Here is a 20,297-nt window from a genome sequence, read left to right on the forward strand (position 1 = left end):
ACTAACATGGCAAAATGAGGAAGTATAGACATTGAAAAAGGAGAGTTAGAATTTTTATGATAATGTTTGTACCTCCTTCATTCATCAAAGAAATTGACTGCACAAGCCTAGGGACTTGGGGAAAACCTGTGATGTGTCTGATGAATAAAAGCAGTTTAAATTTCTTCATAAACTTTCTAAATTTCTTCTTAAAACCCACTTTTTTCACGTTTTCACAAAGATTCTGACATTCACCAATGTTTTCTTATTTGCGATTTGTTCTTAGGTAAGAACAGAATCTACACACACCCAAGAGCAAATAATGTGAACAATTCTGTGGTTAAGAACACCTCATGAATCTGATGTAGACTTTTTCTAAGGACCTTTCTTAAGAACAAATTTGAGGAAAAACTTAGGAAAATATTAATGAATGAAAAACGGAAAACAAAAAGAGAAGATGAAGAGAAATGCTTAAAGATAAAGGTATGGATTGTTTTCTAATTTGTGGTGTTAATGTAATGCATTAACACCACAAAAAATGCATGACCACACCACTCACCTCCCTGGTAGACGGCAAAGGCACGTCACAGATGCCAAAAACAGTGTGCATTTCATTTTTTGTTGATGCATCGCTTTAGAGTTTTTAAAGTGGAGGCCTACAAATAGGTCTCGGCTGACCAGTCTGTTTAGACTCTAAACTGTCTTTCAGAGGGATGTGATAGACTGCTCAACCATCTGTAAAGACTTCAAGGAGCGGTCAAGGATGTAGGTAGATGGATAGATGAATGTGTATGGATAAATGTCCTCTGACAACCTCCCTGAGAATTCCTCAGACAGAAGATGGGGCTTTGTAACACTGTCATAAATCCTTCTGCCTGCCTGTACATTCATATTGTGATCAGTCAAGTGATCAGCAAATCAGAATCTCACTTGAGAAGCTGTTATAACCAAACAAACAAACAAAATCAGATTAGTTCAGGACAGGATGTTCTTAGAATAAGCAAGGAAAGGTAACAGGAACTGAAATATGAAAGAGGATATTGTTGATAATACAAACTGGCCCCCATGGGCCTATATTTTTTGGAGTGAATGACTGTATTCTAAAGCACAAACCGCTTTACCCTTGAGCTAGTAATTGTTCTTAGTTGTTAGAATCCATTCATTCCATTATTGAGTTCTCTCTCAGTTACTTTAGTAAAGCAGCATTCTTGAGCAAACCGTTGTTCTTCTGCTGCAGATTTTTAAGGGAAACTTTTTGTTTGATAAAGTGCTCTGCAATGACCTCTCATTAAAATGTAAATTCCAATTTGCGGCATTTATATAACCCGCCATGAGGAATTTGCGCGTTACTGCACCCAAATGAGATGTACTGTGGGCATAAGCTCAGTGTTTAAGCGAATGAGTCCCCATTTATCTACATGTGCAGATGACAAACCATCCAAGCCCACCTCCAAAACATATAAAATGACCATTTGACAGTGATCAACTAGCGCAATTAATCTTAAAGATCTGCTGCTTGCACAATCTATTGTGTTTCACTTAACGAACAAGTTTACACGCAAGAGAAGCCATAAATCTCAGGCCAGCTGCCTCAGCATAGTGTGCATTGTTTGTATACAGACCAGGGGCACTGCTGGCCACTGATGGCTAATATTAATTAATGTTATCCAGTGACTCAGTCGGCTGGTCCAATGGCAATTAAATGTACAAAGAACCGCCTTGGTGATTAATTTAAGCATAAAATCGCAGAGGATGCTTCTGGTGGGGTTGGCTAATTACTTAATGTCCAATTAAGCCACTGGACCATGTTTCATGTAATGCACAATTAGATTTGTTTTCTGTTTTCTGCCAGGGAAAGAAACAAGGGAAAAAGTCTGCTAAACATGTTGTGTTTCACATTCTAAATTTTAGGCCTAGGAGTTTAATTTATCTTCAGAATCAATACTGTGTTGATTGCTAATGATGACTACATACTTCTGGGCCATACTTTTGTTCATCATTGTTCATAGTACATATAGATTTAAACCCTTGCTTTGATTGTATATTTTCAAATGCATTTTCAATGGCACCTTCAATTCTGATTGACTTGTATGTAATTGTTCAGTGATCAAATCAGTTCATTTTCAAAAAATGGAATTAAAAGCCTGAGCTAAGGGGATAACCTTTACCACGATAAGAAAGCACCCTCTTTTGGCATTCTGTTACACTTACTTGACTTTGCCTTTTTTTATCCAATTAAAGTGATTGGCAGGGCTTGTTCCAGTAAGTCAGATCTAATAGAGATCTTCTTCTAATTGTTACAGATGACGGCTCCTGCTTTGTTCAGTAGACAGGCAAAAAATAGAGTGGACAATGCAAAAACTGCACAATGGCTCCCTTGAGATCTCATTACAAACTGAAGAGGTCAGTGCACACTCCAGTGCTCCACCGCATATTAATGATATAACACGCAAGTATGTACAATATTTACTGAGAGGTTGATTATGTAGCTGGATGATTTTCATTATTGCTTTGATCTGAAACATGCTTTTTTGTGCTAGTATGTGAATTTGATTAAGCAGAGGCTGTGAGTGTGTAAGTATGTAGTAGTAGAAATAGTGCCTAAATAAGCCAGTTGAAGCATTTAACAGCAATAACAGCAATACATGTTCAGATTTGTACCCTTTGGCTTTATTACAGATTCCATTTTTTAATGGAGACTTTCTGACAGTTCTGCAGGGAAATCTGCAGGGATATTTTTCCATGCTTCTTGTCAACACCACCACAGTTCAGTCCTAGAAGTTGGTTGCATTTTCTCCTTCTCATGATCAAAGTAATCCCAAAAACATTCAGTGATGTTGAGGTCTGGGCTCTAGGCCAGCCCGCTGTTGTGAGAACACCAACAGCTTTCTTGCTTGAAAAGTACATCTTGATCTCAGCAGTGTGCTTAGAATTGTTATCTTTCAGTAAAATGAATTTCTTCCCAATCAAGCATTTTATATGGTGTATTATTTGCATGATGTATTACAATTTGTTTCTAATTATCAGCATTCATGATGCCTTCAATCAGAAACAAATCAGCAGCTTCAGATATTGTTATACATCCCCAAACTTGCACTGATCTGCCAACATGTTGACTGGTGGTTGTATATCTGGTTCAAAGAGTTTTTGATTACTTTGGTGGTATACATACTACCTTTTGTTAGTTCAAAAATTAAACTCTTAAAACCGTACTCCAGATGTCCAACTCCAGAAGTCCAGTTGCTCTAGCGCAAATTTGATTCGTTTTTGTTTATGTTGTTTTGTCAGTAATGGCTTTTTGGCAGACTCGCATTTCCTCTATAACTTTTAGCTATAACTTTTAAAATTAGTTTTGGAAATGTTTTTTCACTTATTTTCCTTTGACTTTATAGTTCTTATGCAAGCATTTTATTTTAGATGCAATCTCCTGAGAAACATATCCTTTAGCCATTTTAGATGAACATGAGAAAAAAATGCATAAGGCATCCAAGGTGTGTTTGGGTAGTTGCTTTGTGAATGTTAGTGTCTATTTTACAGGGAATATAAGATCAGTGAGAGCCTTGGAAACAGCTTTTGTGGGGAAGACACAGCTGTAATGCATTGGTTTTAAGGTTGAGGGATGAAAGAGTTAGAGTGGTTGTAGGGTGCACAAAAATGAAATATTGATTCTGATATTATTAATTGGCAATTTTCTGTTAAATGTATCTTTCCTGCTTTTTTCTGATACTGAAAAAGGGATATCTTTTACTTAATGGTCATTTTGGCCAGATATAAATGAAAGAGTGGTCTCTGGCTTTTGCACAGTATTGTATTTTTATATAAAGTCAAAGAGACAGAGAGAGAGAGAGATCTCACTCTGTGATGAATCATTTTACTTCCTTTTTACTTTACTTTTTTGTTCCTTTTTGTGCTAGGCCATGAATTTGATTTAGCAGTCTTTATATGCAATAGTGCCTCTAACAACCTAACCAAATCAATTACTATTACATGTTATTTCGCTGTATGAGAACATGTATGGCTTTGAATGCAATGCCACTACATGTATATAGAGCCAGTATTCTCCACACCCCTCTTGCTGCAATAAAATGGTTTTCTATGGCCTTCTATTTGCTCTCTTTGTCAATCATCCACTCGTCTGCCTCATCCGGACACATGCCAGCCATGCACACCCATATGGAGTTCACTGTCAGTTTCATTAAAGCAACACTGAGGCTCACTCCTCCCTTATGCATTCAGCAATGCAGGTCCATTTGACTGGTGTAACCAAAGTTAAGGGCATTAAATGAGAACACAATGGAGCTGGACAGTGAATACTGAGTGAGAATGTATGTGAATGTATTTGTGTGTATTTTTGTTTTTTTTAATAAACATTTTTTATGTGGTTTCCTATGAGGGGTGCATTAGGTCTGCATTACCAGCTTTTGTGCCCACTGCATGTGTGGACATATCATTAACAATTCTGACAAACAATAGCATGGGAATTTTGTGGAACACTGGATACTTGGAATTTGTATACTTAAAATATTTGAAGACGCCAGTGCATGTATGCATACAGCGCATTGTTTGCCACAGTTACTACCCAGAGGAAAATTTTATCTCTGACTGATGATCTTTAACAGCTCAGGAGAGTGAAATGGGGATTCCACCGATTTTTTCAATTTCTACATGTTTCAGCAGCTCAGTGTGGAAAAACTTAGCAACTCAAATTTCTTTACAGTGGTAGAGATAGAAACCAGGCACCAGTCATTTTATTTATTTTCCAAAATGACCAGTGAACCTTAATGTCTGAGTTTTTGAATGTTGAAAAAGGTAATAGTTGTAAATATGAAGAAACAAACAAACAAAAAATAGCAGTTGGAGACACTGCAGAGATATTAAAGAGATCTCTTTTTTGTTTTTTTTTTCCTAATCAAAACTTATAAATGTTGTTCTTACAAGTTAGTTTAAATATCTTATACTAGAGCTATTTAATATTTGAGCATCCTTAGCTGCAATTGGTCTTATGTGTTTTTTTCAGAATTTATGCTGCAAATTGTCATGTGTCTTGACCATTACATTTTTTGTGTCATTATACTTCTCCTGTACATTCAGTGTTCAACTGCCACCACAGGATGGCACTGTGGCTTTGTCACTAAATCTCGATCTTCTCTATTGAACACAGCAAACTTTGATGAAGTGTTTCATTTTCTGCAAACAGAAACCACTGGAGAGCAAGAAAAAGAGAGAGAGAGTGTGTGCGAGAGAAAGAGAGTTTAGCTCGGCCTTAGACTGAGTCGATTAAAAAAGTATGGCTTTAAACGAGACTCAGATGTGATCTTTGTGGCATGTGATCCTTGCATATTGAGAGAGTCAGGATAAGACAGTGACAGGAGGTGTGTATGTGTGTATGTGTACGTGTGCGCCAGACGCCTCCAGATAGAAGAAGAGAGATGCAAATGGAGGAAGCAGAAGGTAAAACTGTCTAATGACACAAAGCAGCCCCTGGAGGACAATTGCGCTTTGGCACATCAAGGATTCTGGCTCCCTTATGCCCGGCTCAGCTCACTTCCTGTCGATTCACTGAAGATTTCCTGCTCCTGATGGTATGCAGAGTCAATGAGGAGAGAAGGACGTCAGGCCCGGAGAGAGATGAGTTACTCGCTCTGATCTCCGGCCTGTTAAATAAGCATGAGGAGGTGGCAGCATGGAGACAAGAAGACTTTTCCGGATGAGTGTCTATTCAATGGGTGCTTGTCACTCAAGAACTGGGCCTCTTCTGGAAGTGTCAATTAGATGCCAGGATGCCCGCTGCTCATCCATGCTATGTCTAATAACTCTATTTCTGTCAGAGATGGACCAGGCTTAGAGACGTTGGTAGATAATTCTTTGTGCCAGGCTCCTTGTTCCTTGATCATTTGAAACAATGTGCATATAAACACATTAATAAGTATGTGACTTCCTTACAACAATAGCAAATTTTTACAGAAGTAGCTTTACAGAAAAATCCAGGTCTGAGCCCCCATGAGCAAGCCAGTGGTGACATTGGCAAGGAAAAACTTCCTAAGAGCAAGAGGAAGAAACCTTGAGAGGAGCCAAGACTCAAAAGGGGAACCCATCTTCCTCTGGTGGACACTATCACTAAAAGGGAGAGCCAAATGTTAACAGAGACATGAGGGCTTCCTGAGAGTCAGCGTCCCTCTGCTCCACCATCATCAAACTTGAGTTAACACGATGAGAGCAGTGGGACGACAGCACCTACACTCCCAGTTTACCATAATACTCTATGTCCATGAACCCCCAAATCTTAGCCTTTTATCTAACAGGAAAAACTAATTACCAAAGACTTGACAAAGCAAATATGGTTTTTAGCCTAGACTTAAAGACTGAGGCTGTGTCTGAGTACAAACACTGACTGGAAGGTTATTCCAAATTAGTACATAGGTACTAATAGTAAGCCAGCACCTTGTGATCTAAGTAGGCGTGACAGTTCATAATGAGAGATAAGTTCACACAGGTACTGAGGGGCGAGGCTCTTTAGAGCTTTATATGTCAGTAAAAGAATTTTTAACTAAAATATGCAGAATTTAACTGGCAACCAGTGTAGGTTTGATAAAATTGGGCTGAGTTTTTGTAAGGACCCTGGCTGCAGCATTCTGGACTAATTGAAGCTTGTTAAGGTGTTTGCTGTAACATCCAGACAGCAGGGCTTTACAGTAATCCAGCTTTGAGGTAATAAATACATGAACTAGCTTTTCTGCATCTGGTAGAGAGAGTGCATTTCTTAATTTGGGGATATGGCAAAGATGGAGGAAAGCTATTCTAGTGGTTTCAGTTTCAAGCAGCATTTGGACTAAGAAGAGCCTCTGTTTTGTCTGAGTTGAATAGGAAGAAGTTACTTGACATTCAGTCTTTTATGTCTTTTACACAGTCCTCGGTCTTCTTAAGTTGAGGTTTATCATCTGTTTGGTTGATACATACAATTGTGTGTCATCAGCATAGCATTAAATTGCAGGAAATTGATGCTGTGTTTACTAATGGTGGTACCCAGTGGTAGCATATACAATGTGAATAATAGAGGTCCTAAAACAGAGCCTTGTGGAACACCATACTTTTGTACAAGCAGAGGATTTGTGGTTTATATTCACAAGCTGATAGCGATCAGTCAGGGAAGAGCTACTCCTGTTACTCCTACAAGATTTTCTAGCCTGTCTTTTAAGATAGAGTGGTCTATTATGTCAAATGCTGCATTAAGATCAAGCAGAATCAGCAAAGATATGTTTCCTTGGTCAGAGAATAATAAGATATTGCTTACAATTTTCACTAGGGCTGTCTCTGTACTATGATGAGGACTAAATCCAGACTGAATCTTTTCATGTATGTGATTCCTATGCAAATGAACTCAAAGGAGCTTTTTCAAAGATCTTTCATATAAAGGGAAGATTTGTGGTATATAATTTGATAGCTCACAGGAATCAAAATTAGGTTTCTTAATCAGAGGTCTAATTACTGCTAGTGGAAGAGCATTTGGTATACAGCCGAGGCTAAGAGAGGAGTTTATTGTTGACAGAAGAGGCTCGGTTATTTCTGGCAAAAATTCTTTGAGTAAAGTTGTAGGAACTGGATCTAATACGCAAGGAGAAGATTCTGAGGAGGCAATAACATTAATTAGCTCTGCTTGTTGAAGTAAGGTAAACAATTCCAGTCTCTCTGCAGTCTGGCATCTGGGGTTCAGTAGCTGTTTGGTTCTTAGTCAATTTAGAAATTGTGCTAAATAATAATCTATTTTCAAACAGAGAGGAGAGATAAGTTGACTGTGCTGCAGTAAGTGCCCTTCTATAGTCTATAAGGCTATCCTTCCAGATGGACTGGAATACTTCTAGTTTAGTCATCATTTATGCTCTAGTTGTCAGAGAACTGTTTTAAAGCTCAATTATCATCATTGTACCATGGAGCAAGTTTTTCTGCCTTATTCACTGACTTTTTAATGGAGCAACATTTTCTAGAGTACAACGAAAAGTATCTTCTAATTATTCAGTCATAATATCTAATTCAGTAGGTTCAGACAGACAGCTGATGAAGTTAATTGAATGATTAAATCAGGGCTATGTACATAACTATAGTCTGTGGTAGTGGTATTCATCGGTATTCAAGAATTCACCAAATCTAATCCACGTTTCTGTGAGGCACAGAGCATCAAACTCATGATCAGTAATAAGTTCATTTACAACGACAGCCTTAGATGTAAGAGATCTTATGTTAAGCAGTCCTAGTTTTAGATCAAAGGTGCTGTCTTTGCAAATTGGTTTAACTAGTCTGACATCAATTACATTAGTAAACATTATGAGGTTTTCTGAAACTTTGTTTGATTTGGGGAACACTCCTCTGGTGGACAATTGGGTGGAACCTATGTGGCATCTCAAGGCAGCTAGCAGATGGTCAGTTTAGCCTGTCTTTTTAGGGAATTATGTTCCTAAAAAAAGGTACTGAGGACATACCCTTTAGGGTACCTCCCCAGTGACACTGCCTGCCTTTTTGCATAAATGCGAAGGCTGTATTTTCACCATTTAAAGTTCAAAACTCACTAAATATCAAACATCACATGCCATATTTTTTTCATGTTAACAGCTGCATTTAGCTCATGAAGTGTAATTTATATACCCTGCATTGAATGAACCAATGGTACATTTTTCAGGTTTGCTGAAAAAAAGTCACTCCAAAGGACATTTTTTTACATGATGTGCTCTCTAGAGGCTTGGACCTGAATCACTGTAAAGCACCCATTGTAACAAGCACTATACCAATAATTTTAAATTTAGTTAAATATCACCACAGACCCAAACAAATGACAGCCAAAGCTGTGTCTAAAATATCAAATGTCTGGGACTCCTCACTGTGATTTGAAACTAATAAGAAGCATCACCGCAGACACAAACATATGCCAACCAAAGTCATGTCTAAAATGCTCAATCATAAGTCTTAGGTTACATTCAATTAATGATTAGTTTGATTATCATCCTGAATTTCTTCTCAAAGTGTCAGTTAGTTGCAAGGATGCCCACTGTTCCACCATGCTAATGCAGGAGCAGGTCAAGGAGCATTAGATGGGACCAGAAGGAGGAAATTGAGGTGAATCCTGTTTGTGCCAGCCTCTTTTTTCTTTGTTCTAACTTGGTAATTTGAAACAATATGCATATAAACAAAATAAGAAGCATTGCTGCAGACTCAAGCATGTGGCAGCCAAAGCTATGTTTAAAATGTCAAATGTCTAAAGGCCATGACTCACTGACCCAGCAACAGTGGTGGACAGTAACTGAGTAAATGTAATTCATTACTGTACTTAAGTATTTTTTCTTGTATCTGTACTTTACTGAAGTATTTTCATTTTGGGTGACTTTGTACTTTCACTCCACTACATTTCAAAGTCAAATATCTTACTTTTACTACACTACATTATGCGAAATCTGTCGTTCCTTTTGGTTTATGTGTGCATAAAAACATAATGTCAAACCGAAAGAAGTGTGAAGCAAGAACACCAATCAGAGCACAGCGTGCACTTTGTTTTGAGCATGTTTTGACCTGTTGGACATACCTACCCAAAATTTTGGGAGTGTCTATGCCAACATAAATGATGGAACTAACCTAACTTTGTATAAATAGACCACAATATAGAAATATGTACACATACGCAGTTGTTACTGGCATGTGTCTTTTTTGAATTTTTTCTGAATTTATACAAACACTATTTTATAGTAAATTTGTTTTTGCTAGTTTATGTTTATTAACAGAGAACCTACAGATGCAATATAGTAAAGGAAAACTCATTTGTGAACCTGGGTTTAAAGCAAGTTTTTATTAAACTTGTAACTAAGTTGCAAATAAATCTTAAACTGAAACTTTGCGTGTTTGCAAAAGGTTATTTCACAGCCATTTGGTTCTAAATTTGAAATTGTTTGCCTTCAGTGTTTTGTGCTTATAATAATTTTAATAGACATCAGTGTCAGACTAATTAATGACATTCTATTAAAATATTGGCGTTACAAGAGTGACACTAGAGTATTTTCACCTAAAATGAGTTAATGAAGCAAGACTCTTGTTACAAAAATGATAATAGGACATTAGAGCCATAACTGATCTTTTAGTACTTTTACTTTCGAAACTTAAGTACATTTGAAGGCAAATACTTTTGTACTTTTACTCAAGTGGAGGTCTAAAGGGAGGACTTCTGCTTTTACTGGAGTAATATTTTACCTTGGGTATCTCTTCTTTGGTTTGTGTACTTCATCCACCATTGCCCAGCAAACACCAACATTCTGATGTTGGCAGTCTGCTTTATACTGTCCCAGAATGAGAACTGGCAAGTAAAATGAACCAGAGAGAATGGAGGAGAACATTCTAAAAACTCCTAACAGAACATAAACCCAGTCTGTTGATGTTTGTTGGAGAATGTTGCTAAAAAAATGGGTATTATCTGGAAGTGTCAACTAAATTCCAGGATGCCCACTGCCCATCCATGGTACTTGACATTGCAGAAGCAGGATGAAGTATTAGCTCTGGAAAGATCATGAGGAGGAGATGGAGATAATATTGCACATCGCTTGTAAACTTAGTGAGAAGCATCATCCTGAAATCACCCAAGCACATGGCAGCCAACATTGTATCAAATCCAATGAGCGCTTGTCATGCATTAAGAGCTTGTCACTCAAGAACTAGGCCTCTTCTGCAAGTGTCAATTAGACACCAAGATGTCCACTACTCATCTATGTTATATATTGACTTTATTTGTGACAGTATGAGTGCAGCTAGAGGAGCATTACCTCTGGATGGCATCAGATGGAGAAGATGGAGGTTGATGGTTCTTTGTGTCAGCCTTGTTGTTCTTTGTCCCAGCTTCCTTGATCATTTGAAACAATGCACATATAGAAATACCAAGACCAGTGAGATCCATCACCGCAGACCCAAGCATATGAAAGGTCTAATTGGTGCTTGTCACTCAAGAGCTGGGCATTGTCTGGAAGTGTCAATTAGATGCCAGGATGGCCACTGCTCATCTATGTTATGTGAAGACTTTAGTTGTGGCAGTGTGGGATCAGCTTGAGGATCATTACCTATGGACGGCATCAATCGTATCTTCCTCATTCCAAATGTCTAGTTTACTGGACATTATTTTTCCCAGGTATTCTAGCTTTATAGAAGCAGGTACATCACGACACTTTTTTGTGTTTCTACAGAACTAGGTCAAATATTTAATAGAATGTTTCCTTTTTTATCTTGTCTTAAACAAAAACAAATATGGCAGTTGGTGAGGTAGACACTCACTTCCTTCAAGACCAAATGAGTCACTGTTCCTGAATTATCCTGTATTTGCTTCAGAAATGTTTGTATGTATGTCCTTCTAGAAGGTGCCTATTGTGAAAGGTAAAAGTGAAATAGTACATATTTATATAGACTCATGCATGACAAACATCATCATTTTGTAAAAATAAAATCATATGTTTATTTAGGAGTGATAGTAGATGATGTTCTATGAATTTGATTTCAGTGGATTTCACTGTCGAGTGAACTGGGCATTAGAATTAGGCACATGAAATCTGTAAGATTTTGAAAAAGGAACATATTTATTATCATCAGAATGTTATTTTAGAATCAAAAGTGTTTAAATGCTTTTGATTTTAAAATAAACCATGTAATATGTAATTAAGCTTGTGAAATATTTTCTGGCTTTTTCTGGTTTAATTGTTTTGTTCATTCTAGATGTAGTAAGATGAATCAGTGTTTGTGCTTTCATATTATGATATGAAAATTGGTATGTTTTTAAAGGCTATTCATGCTCTAGGTACTTCGAAGAGTTCAGAAACGTTTTGATGCAACTGCACATACAGTAAACACAGGGAAAGAGATTGCTTTTTGTGTTTTTATGTTGGCAATAATAAATATGTTTTTCAAAAACTCTCACATTTCATGCACCTAAGTCTATATGGTTCTTTGTGCTAGTCACCTTGTTCTTCATCCCTTCGTCTTATCCCTTGCTTCACTGTGATTTGAAGCAATCCACATATAAATACAATGAGAGGCATCACTGCAGACCCTGGCATATGGCAGCCAAAGCTGTGTCTAAAATGTCAAACGTCTGAAAACTTTCAAATCTGCCATTTCACTAATTACTGTGAATGTGCGGATGGTCTCGAGGTAGTACGTAGGCAGCGAAGTGTCTGTTAAACAGACCTCCACCTGTTTCTGTTGTGTGGATGACAGAAGCCATCTGTGGTGCCGTGCCGTCGTGAAAGTGCTGGCCCGTAACTCTGCTTACAGAGCTTGTTGCAGAGCTTATCTCAGAATAGGTGAATCTCAGCACCCTGTGATGCATGACTCTCATAGGAAACTGTTCATCGATCTGATTTGTAACATGTTTAATACATACAAAACTGTTTTGCTGAAGCAAAAACATGCAAGAAAGCAGGTTAGAGTAGATCTGAGCAATGAATCTTGTAGAACCCAAGATGAAACCACAAGCTCTATTCCCAAATTACAATTATTATACATGCCAAACAGCATAGCACTTCTACCATCTTAGGGTAATAGGGCAGGGGCTCAAGCCCCTCCTTGGGTCTATCTGTGCACATGTCTGGTCCAACGACTGAGGAAAAGATGAGGTTGAGGAGGACTAATGTAAACAATACTGAGACTCTGTACATACGCGGTACTAACATATGTCTGCAGTAATCATAACTAGTGAACAGTGAGACATACAGTTGCTTACAACTGGCATTTCCAAGCATCTCAAAATTGTAAAATTGTATTGTGAGTCCTTGTTAGCTTACATGTAATGACTGTAACAAATGTTGATCTTGTCTGGCTTGCTAACACAACTTGTAAAGTGTACTGTATTGGTGGGTGAATCATTCTTAAAAAATATGTGATGCAGTGATTTAATTCTGATACTGGGAGGTGATGGTGAGCATAGGTGCAAATATGATAGTACCACAGAAGCACAGGCGAACACCAGAGAAACCACTTTTTTTAAGAAGAAAGGTAATAGAATGTTTTCTTGCTTGCTTGAACTGTGGAATAAAACGTATAAAAGACAAGAAACCCTTGGGCATTATTTCAGTTGCTGTGTAAGCCTACAGTCTATGGCACTCCAAGTGGTCTTGAAAGACAGTCTGTAGGACAGATGTTACGATACTTAGCAATCCAGAACTGGAGAAGACAAAGCAAAAGAACTTTACCAAGCTTCTCTGGTCTCTGCAGTAATGATGCAATTGTTACATGGTCCTTTGTTTTCATCAGGGACACTGGACCCTGATCTTACCTGTGCTTAGTGCTGTCACTCAACATGTTACATGTTAATGTCAGGTCTGAACAGGGCCTGAGAGTAATCACCTTGTCATCTACTGTAGCCTGATTCTGCTGGTAGTGGTAATAAAAATTCTGGATCTTTCTTATGTTCACACATATGAGTCTTTCTGCTGTGATAGGCACCACTATTAAATCTGGAATGAGATGAGGATCTCACAAGGATGAATAGTAATTTCCCTCAATAGTAAAAGTAATTCAAGGTCTCTCTATAAATAGAATTTACTCTATACATAGCTAACCCAGCAAGGAACTGGATGACATTTGGAACTGCGGAATGAACCGGCAAGAGCGATTCCTCTATGGAGAAGATATTCAAGACCATATACTATGTAGTCTTTGCTTTAGTCTTTCAGTTACAAAAATCAAGATTTTGAGCTTTGGAATAGTTAGACAGGCTTACAGAATAAAAATCAGATGGTATGAAATGTTATGGTGCTGACATATACTTTTAATGATCATGGTGTATTGTCCCTGCTGGGTTAATAGCCACTTTCATCCTGAGCTCATCACATCTCTGAACACTGGCAATTTCTTTTCTGAAAGGGGCCGTAGGTGAGGGAGATAAATTCTTTACACCAGCGTGCATGTATGAGAGAGGGCACCAAGGTCAATAATGAAGCAAAAGTACTTACTGCTAATCATGCAAGGCTATAGCGGCCTGATTTCTCTGCATGTAGGAGTTCCGGCTGAGCTCTAAGCAGCATCACTGGCAGCGTTTTTCCATATGACAGGTCAAATATGTTCCAGTCCATGCCCTCTTGGCCTGCCAGCATTCTGAATGCTCCATTCCACCCTCCACTGCACTATAATTTGTTTAGATGTTGATTTATGAACTAATTGCCTCTAATTGCTGCTTAGCACCACTATTAATCCGTTCTGTCTGGTTCCTGGAGCATATTAGGCAGATTTGTATAATGAAGTAATTAGTTCAATTATAGAAGAAATAGAAAGCACACAGAGTGAGTGAGTGAGAGAGAGAGAGAGAGAGAGAGAGAGAGAGAGATATTTAACCCATCTGTGAAAATGCAGAGCTCAAGCTTAAGGTAGACCTTGCCTTGGTTATGTACTCGTCCACCCTAGGACAAAGCATTCCAGTTGACATCCATTCATTCAGTCCTTTTTATTTTATTGTTTATTTATATACACTGCTGCTTAAAAGTTTGGAATCAAAAATAAGAAAAAAAAATCAAAGAAGAAAAAGTATAATAATAAGAATAACAAACATTTTGGTTAAAGACAAGTGTTTTAATATGCTAGTCCTCTCTAACTGCACAGTTTTCAAATAATTAGTACAAAAGAGAGGACAAAATATATATATATATATATATACATTCTTTAAAAAGTGGTTCTTCAAAGGTTCTTTAATGAAGCCAATAAAGAGTCACAGAACCTTCTGAATGTATAAATGATTCTTCTCTATGATGAAGAAACAGCAGTGTATTGTTCTTTAAAAATCCTTTCGAAAAAGGTTCTATATATCACCAAAAAGAGTTTTACTATTGTTATGAGTCAAAGAATCCAATTTCAGTACGATATAGAACCTTTTTTGCTAAGACTGTTGATAATTACAGTATATTTATCATTTAGTAACTTCTTGTGTACAGAATTCAAGAAATATTAAACAAAACATTTATAAATACCTTTTGGTGTACAGTTTGAAATATTTAAAACCACACACTAAGCTAGCGTTGTAAAGATATTGTAAAAAATAACCAAAACTGTTAAAGCTGCACTATGTATCATTTGGGGATTTGGAGACCTCTGTGGTGGGAATGTGTAATTACATGCAATGTACAGAAGGACACTTTCAAATGCGGTTGTGCTTTGTACCCCCACAAGTGGATGAATCTAATGTTTACAAATGTGTTGAAAGAATATCAAAAAAGAACCCAGCCAAAACTTGGTGAAGGATGTGTGGTCTGAAAAATTAAGTGAATTATCTACTGTCATTGTATCTTCATTAGTATAATGTTAATTTTGCATTTAAGACCTGAACATCGAGCTGAACCTTCCGTTTGACGGTGTGTGACATTAAAAGTGGTCTGAAAAACTCCTGTGAAATCCAACCAGCCTCTGACTTAAATTCTTATATATAGATTATTATTTCAGGCTTTACAGAGTGAGTTGCAGCAGCACACAGACATCGTGTTTTAGTATGTTTTTTTCTCCTGACTCAGTAATGCTACTTCTTTCATTTCTATCTAAAAAAAATCTTAGATAATGCTGGGCAAGTGATTGCAAATATTTGGACACTAGTCCAAATACTAGCTGTTAAAAATAGTGACATATTCTTTAGTCCAATCTCATTTCTCTTTTTTTATCGGGGGTGGGGGGGGGCAGGTTCAGTCCTACTCCATATAGCACATTGCACACTATATTCATGGAATAAAGCTTTAGACCTGGTCTATCCTCAGTACGGTCCCTTTTCTTAACCAGTCTTTCTTGTCCCTTTCTGAGTGCAAGTGTAGCCAGTGTGCAAGTTTGCATTGTCTACTGCTATTGTCATAGTTATTAGCCCGGTGGATTGCTTCAGGGGGTTTAGGCACACTCAGGGGAGAGGGAGCCAGGCTGGATAATTAGTTTTTCCTCCATGCCAGACGGACACGCCACAGTCATGTGCTGAAAATGGGAAGTGGCAAGCTCGTCTCGGTGACAGCGGCCCAACTCCATCTAGAGGTGCCGCATTCTCACACAGCTGTCCTGAACATCGGCAAGACATCCACAGCTCAGTGACATATCTCCATGACGAAGCAGAGTGGTGTTGTTCTGTTCTGTCAAGTGTACAATTTTGATATGCTATTATGAAAAGTATTGGCTAAAGTGTTGGCATGGAAGGCCTTGGCAAGCAACACTGTGAATACTTTTAGCTATATTATGTGAATTGAAAACTTCCCCACTGGGTAAACAGAAATTGTGTCAACCCTGCCAAATGCTCCAGATTTGGCTGATATATGCAAAATTGGATTTTCAGACAATTTATAGGTTGGCATGACCTTTGAAATAATCTTGTGCAGCTCTAACTCAGTTAAAACATGATTCCACAAGTCAGCACTGAACCCATTCACAGGATGGTAATGGCTAATATTGATTTATCATACATCCATTCTAACTATTTCTTGCCTTGAGGCTCTATAAGAATAACACAATAGAATTGATTATAATTGAGACTAGCAATCAAGGCAGCAATCAAAGCATGACATTGTTCAATGTTAGAAAAATCTTCATTGTTTAGTCTTAAAAGAGAATTCCTACATGCAGAGCATTGTAAGGCAAAATAGTACCCAAAGGAAATGTGTATTTTTACCACTTTTTTACCATTATCAACATTACACATAAAATTCAGAAGAATGTGCTTACTGGTCATTTTGGAAAGCCAATAAAATACATTTGCCTCATAAACATTACTGCCCATGGTCCCTATCACCAGCATTATGCAGAAAATTAGAGTTTTCTCGACAATGCCCCATTTCACTTCAAACCATTCTGAATGTTTAAATCTCAATGATTAAATTTGGCTTACAAAATCATGTAATTCCCCTTTAAACTAACAAATTCAAGTCTACGGCTTCTGACTGAGGGTCTCTGTGTTTCAGTGGGATCCTCTCAGATGATGTCACAGCAGTGAAGTTAGAGGAACAATGTTGTCTACGGTGTTGCTGGTGCCGAGTCCAGGAAGGACAGGAGAGATAGAATGACTTCTGCTGGTCACAGAGGCACACATGTATGGTAAAGAGCAGGACAGGCACGCTTATGAGCAAAGCTCCAACAAATCCAAAGACGAGGCCGTAGAGCAGAGGCCATGCCCTGTCCAACATGTGATACTGATATGGTGCCACCAGCTGCCTCTCCACCACCAAGTCCAAATACTTCCAGGACAAACCCATCACTGTCAGCCAATAAAACAACATAAAATATTAATCATGTGCATGCAAATGATGACAAATAGTAAAATGGCAAAACAAAAATTTATTAGGGAATTGTGTTTTATTAGTTATCTATTTTTTACCCATTTTTTAAACCCAATTTAGTCATGCCCAATTTCACCCACTAGCTGGGAGGGTGAAGGACAGGCCATGGATGGCTATGGCATCGCCAGTGGGTAGAATTCACAGTCTCTGGGCAATAGGGCGCAGGCTTTTATGGTTGTGCTCCGGAGCAATAACATACACTTTTTGGTGCTTTAAAGCAAGTGAATAGAATAAATACTGGTTTCCCTCAAGAGATCAATTTTGTGAACTGCTGTATTTAAGCTTTTTAATCTTATTATTGAGCAAGCTAATAAATCACAACACAAGAGTTAGCCTAATGCAATGCATTGCTGAGATAAGATTTTGGTTTATATTTTATATTACTTATTCCTTTTTTATGTCCTTTTCATTTAAGGTTCTTTACTATATACAACAGAATCTCCATCATGGAGATTACACGTGATAATAATAAAAATAGACATATTAATAAAAGTAATTTATGGAGAAGATAATGAAACTGTAGCATAATTAGATTTGCACGTATAAAAATAACAATTTTCTGAACTCTTGGTCCCAGGAAACATAGTGTACAATTTAAGATTATACTAATGAACATCAAGCAAAGTTTGAATGAAACAAACGGTATAGAAATTTGATTAAAAAAAATGCTTAAAAATCAGGACTGTCTGGGTGTGGTCCCAGTATTCTAAAAGTGATATTGATCTGTCCAACACTCCCAGCCTGCTGCTCTGCTCTTATTGAACACAAGCTTGGAGAAATGAATGAAATGAACTCAACATATGCAGGTGATTTTGAAGACCCCACTCTTTCTGCTCGCTAACATTGCTAACCAGCTCTTATATGGCAAAGCTTTGAAGAAGGTAAGGTTCTTAGTCATGACAAATGGATGAACAACAGAGAAAATAAGATGCTTGGTTATGCTTGCTAGGTGAACTTTCACTTAGTCATTGTCTTTTGCATACTAAGTTTTTACAAATGATACAGAGACAGACCATGGGGAAAACATAGTTCTGTTAAAACTGTGTTGGCAAGACAAATCACATTAGCCTGGATTGGAGAGGGTAATTTTTTTGCATGCTTTACGCAAGATTAGTACTGCACATTTTACACTGAAGAGAGAAATTCTAGTGAAGTCCAGAGGTTATGTTTTGGACAATTTTTCATAGGACATGCTTTGTACATGCATATCGAGTGCTAACATGACCAAAATTAACCTACTTTGAAAGAAATTAGTTGGATGAATTTTGGTTCCCTGAGGCTTTAAGGACAATTTAAGCCCTAAAGTTGTTCTTTAAGTTCTCATGGTTTTATATATAGCCATTGCCCTGAAGTACCCTTTTTTATAAGCATGTATTTTTTGACATATGATAGGTAGGAAGTGTGCAAAAAGAGCTATCCTCCTTCTGCTGCCAAGAAGATGTAACTTAAGGCCTATACTATCTTACATGACCATCTTTTCCCTGACCTACCCTTTGTACATAGAAAAATCTTCCATATGAGAGGTTTCCACATGGTCTGACTGCATTACAACCTAGGCCTCACCTCTCCATCTGCAGCTACTTTGATAAGCTTAGAAAACTTTGATGAGAACAGTAGTGTGGAAATAAATGAAGCGAAGTGCCAACAACTTCAAAGTGTTCTTTGGAGCAAATTACCTTCCCACAAATAATGACATCACCCCATATAGTGCTGCTTGTTTAATTTAATTCTTTTTAATTGACACTTCTCATTTTCATTAAACAATACAATTTTGCTGACAGTTATTACAGATCGCTTGGTAACTCAGCTTCCATGCATGATTTCTAAACTCACTTGTCAGATATGTGTATTGCGAACACCTCTGCATGTCTCATCTCTGCTGCATTGTCGTGCTAATTAAGTATCAAGTTGGTGTAAAGTAGCAGGTTGCTGATAGGGGTGCCATAACTAGGTGATTTCACTTCCACAAGAAAGGAAATCTACAGATACATTCATGACATGAAAGTTCAAATTTCCAGTGATAATGAGTCTATAATTCATTATGTTGAAAAGAAGCAGCATGATTAATTATTGCGGTAATACTTTCTATGGATGTCACCTTTGTAAGCATCTATAAACGCATTCATAACATGTTATAATGCATGCATAAGACATTATAAACATAGCTATAAATATTTATAAAAATGCATTATACATTATAGCCATGTTTATTATGCATTATGAATTGTTAACATAATACATTATAGGTACTGATCATAACAAATTATAAGAGCTCATAAGTTGTATTTGTCCACTCTAAGTAAAGTGAAGCATACTGTACTAAAGCCTCCTCCAGTGTTAAGAGTGAGGCTTCAAGTTGAAGTATTTACTGAGGAATTTACTGAAACACTAAAACATACATAATAAAGCACATTACAGGTGTCAGAGTTTAAACTAGTGCTGCCATCAGTGTTTCACCCAATGTGGAAAAGTCAATGTACAGCACCGTTAGCTTGGTATTTGTCTTTACTTTACGACTTCTTTGGCGCTGACATTATAACATGTTATTAACACTATTTATAATGCATTATATTAACAATTTATAATGTATAATAAACATGGCTATAAAGTGTAATTCAGTGCAATTCTTTTTTATAAATATTTATAACCATGTTTATAATGCCTTATGAATACATTATAACATGTCATAAATGTGTTTATAGATGCTTACAAAGGTGACATTCATAGAAAGTGTTACCATTATTGCTAGTATTAAGAAAAATGTGTGGATTATTGAAAAACAATGTTGGTAACACTTTATATTTCAGTGCTGTTTTACAGTGTATTTATCAAATACAATGTAATAAATACATTTTAAACATTACTGTGCAGTAAAAGTATTATTGATGCAATTACCAAAATTAATTGTGAGTGTCTTTAGAATTACACTTATTTGAATTCCTCCAACTTCATATCACAGCATTTGTTCCTGAAATTAATTATTCCAAAACCATGTACACAAATGTGAGTGGGTGC

The sequence above is a fragment of the Colossoma macropomum genome, unplaced genomic scaffold (assembly GCF_904425465.1).
Source record: "Colossoma macropomum unplaced genomic scaffold, Colossoma_macropomum, whole genome shotgun sequence".
Taxonomy (NCBI): Eukaryota; Metazoa; Chordata; class Actinopteri; order Characiformes; family Serrasalmidae; genus Colossoma; species Colossoma macropomum.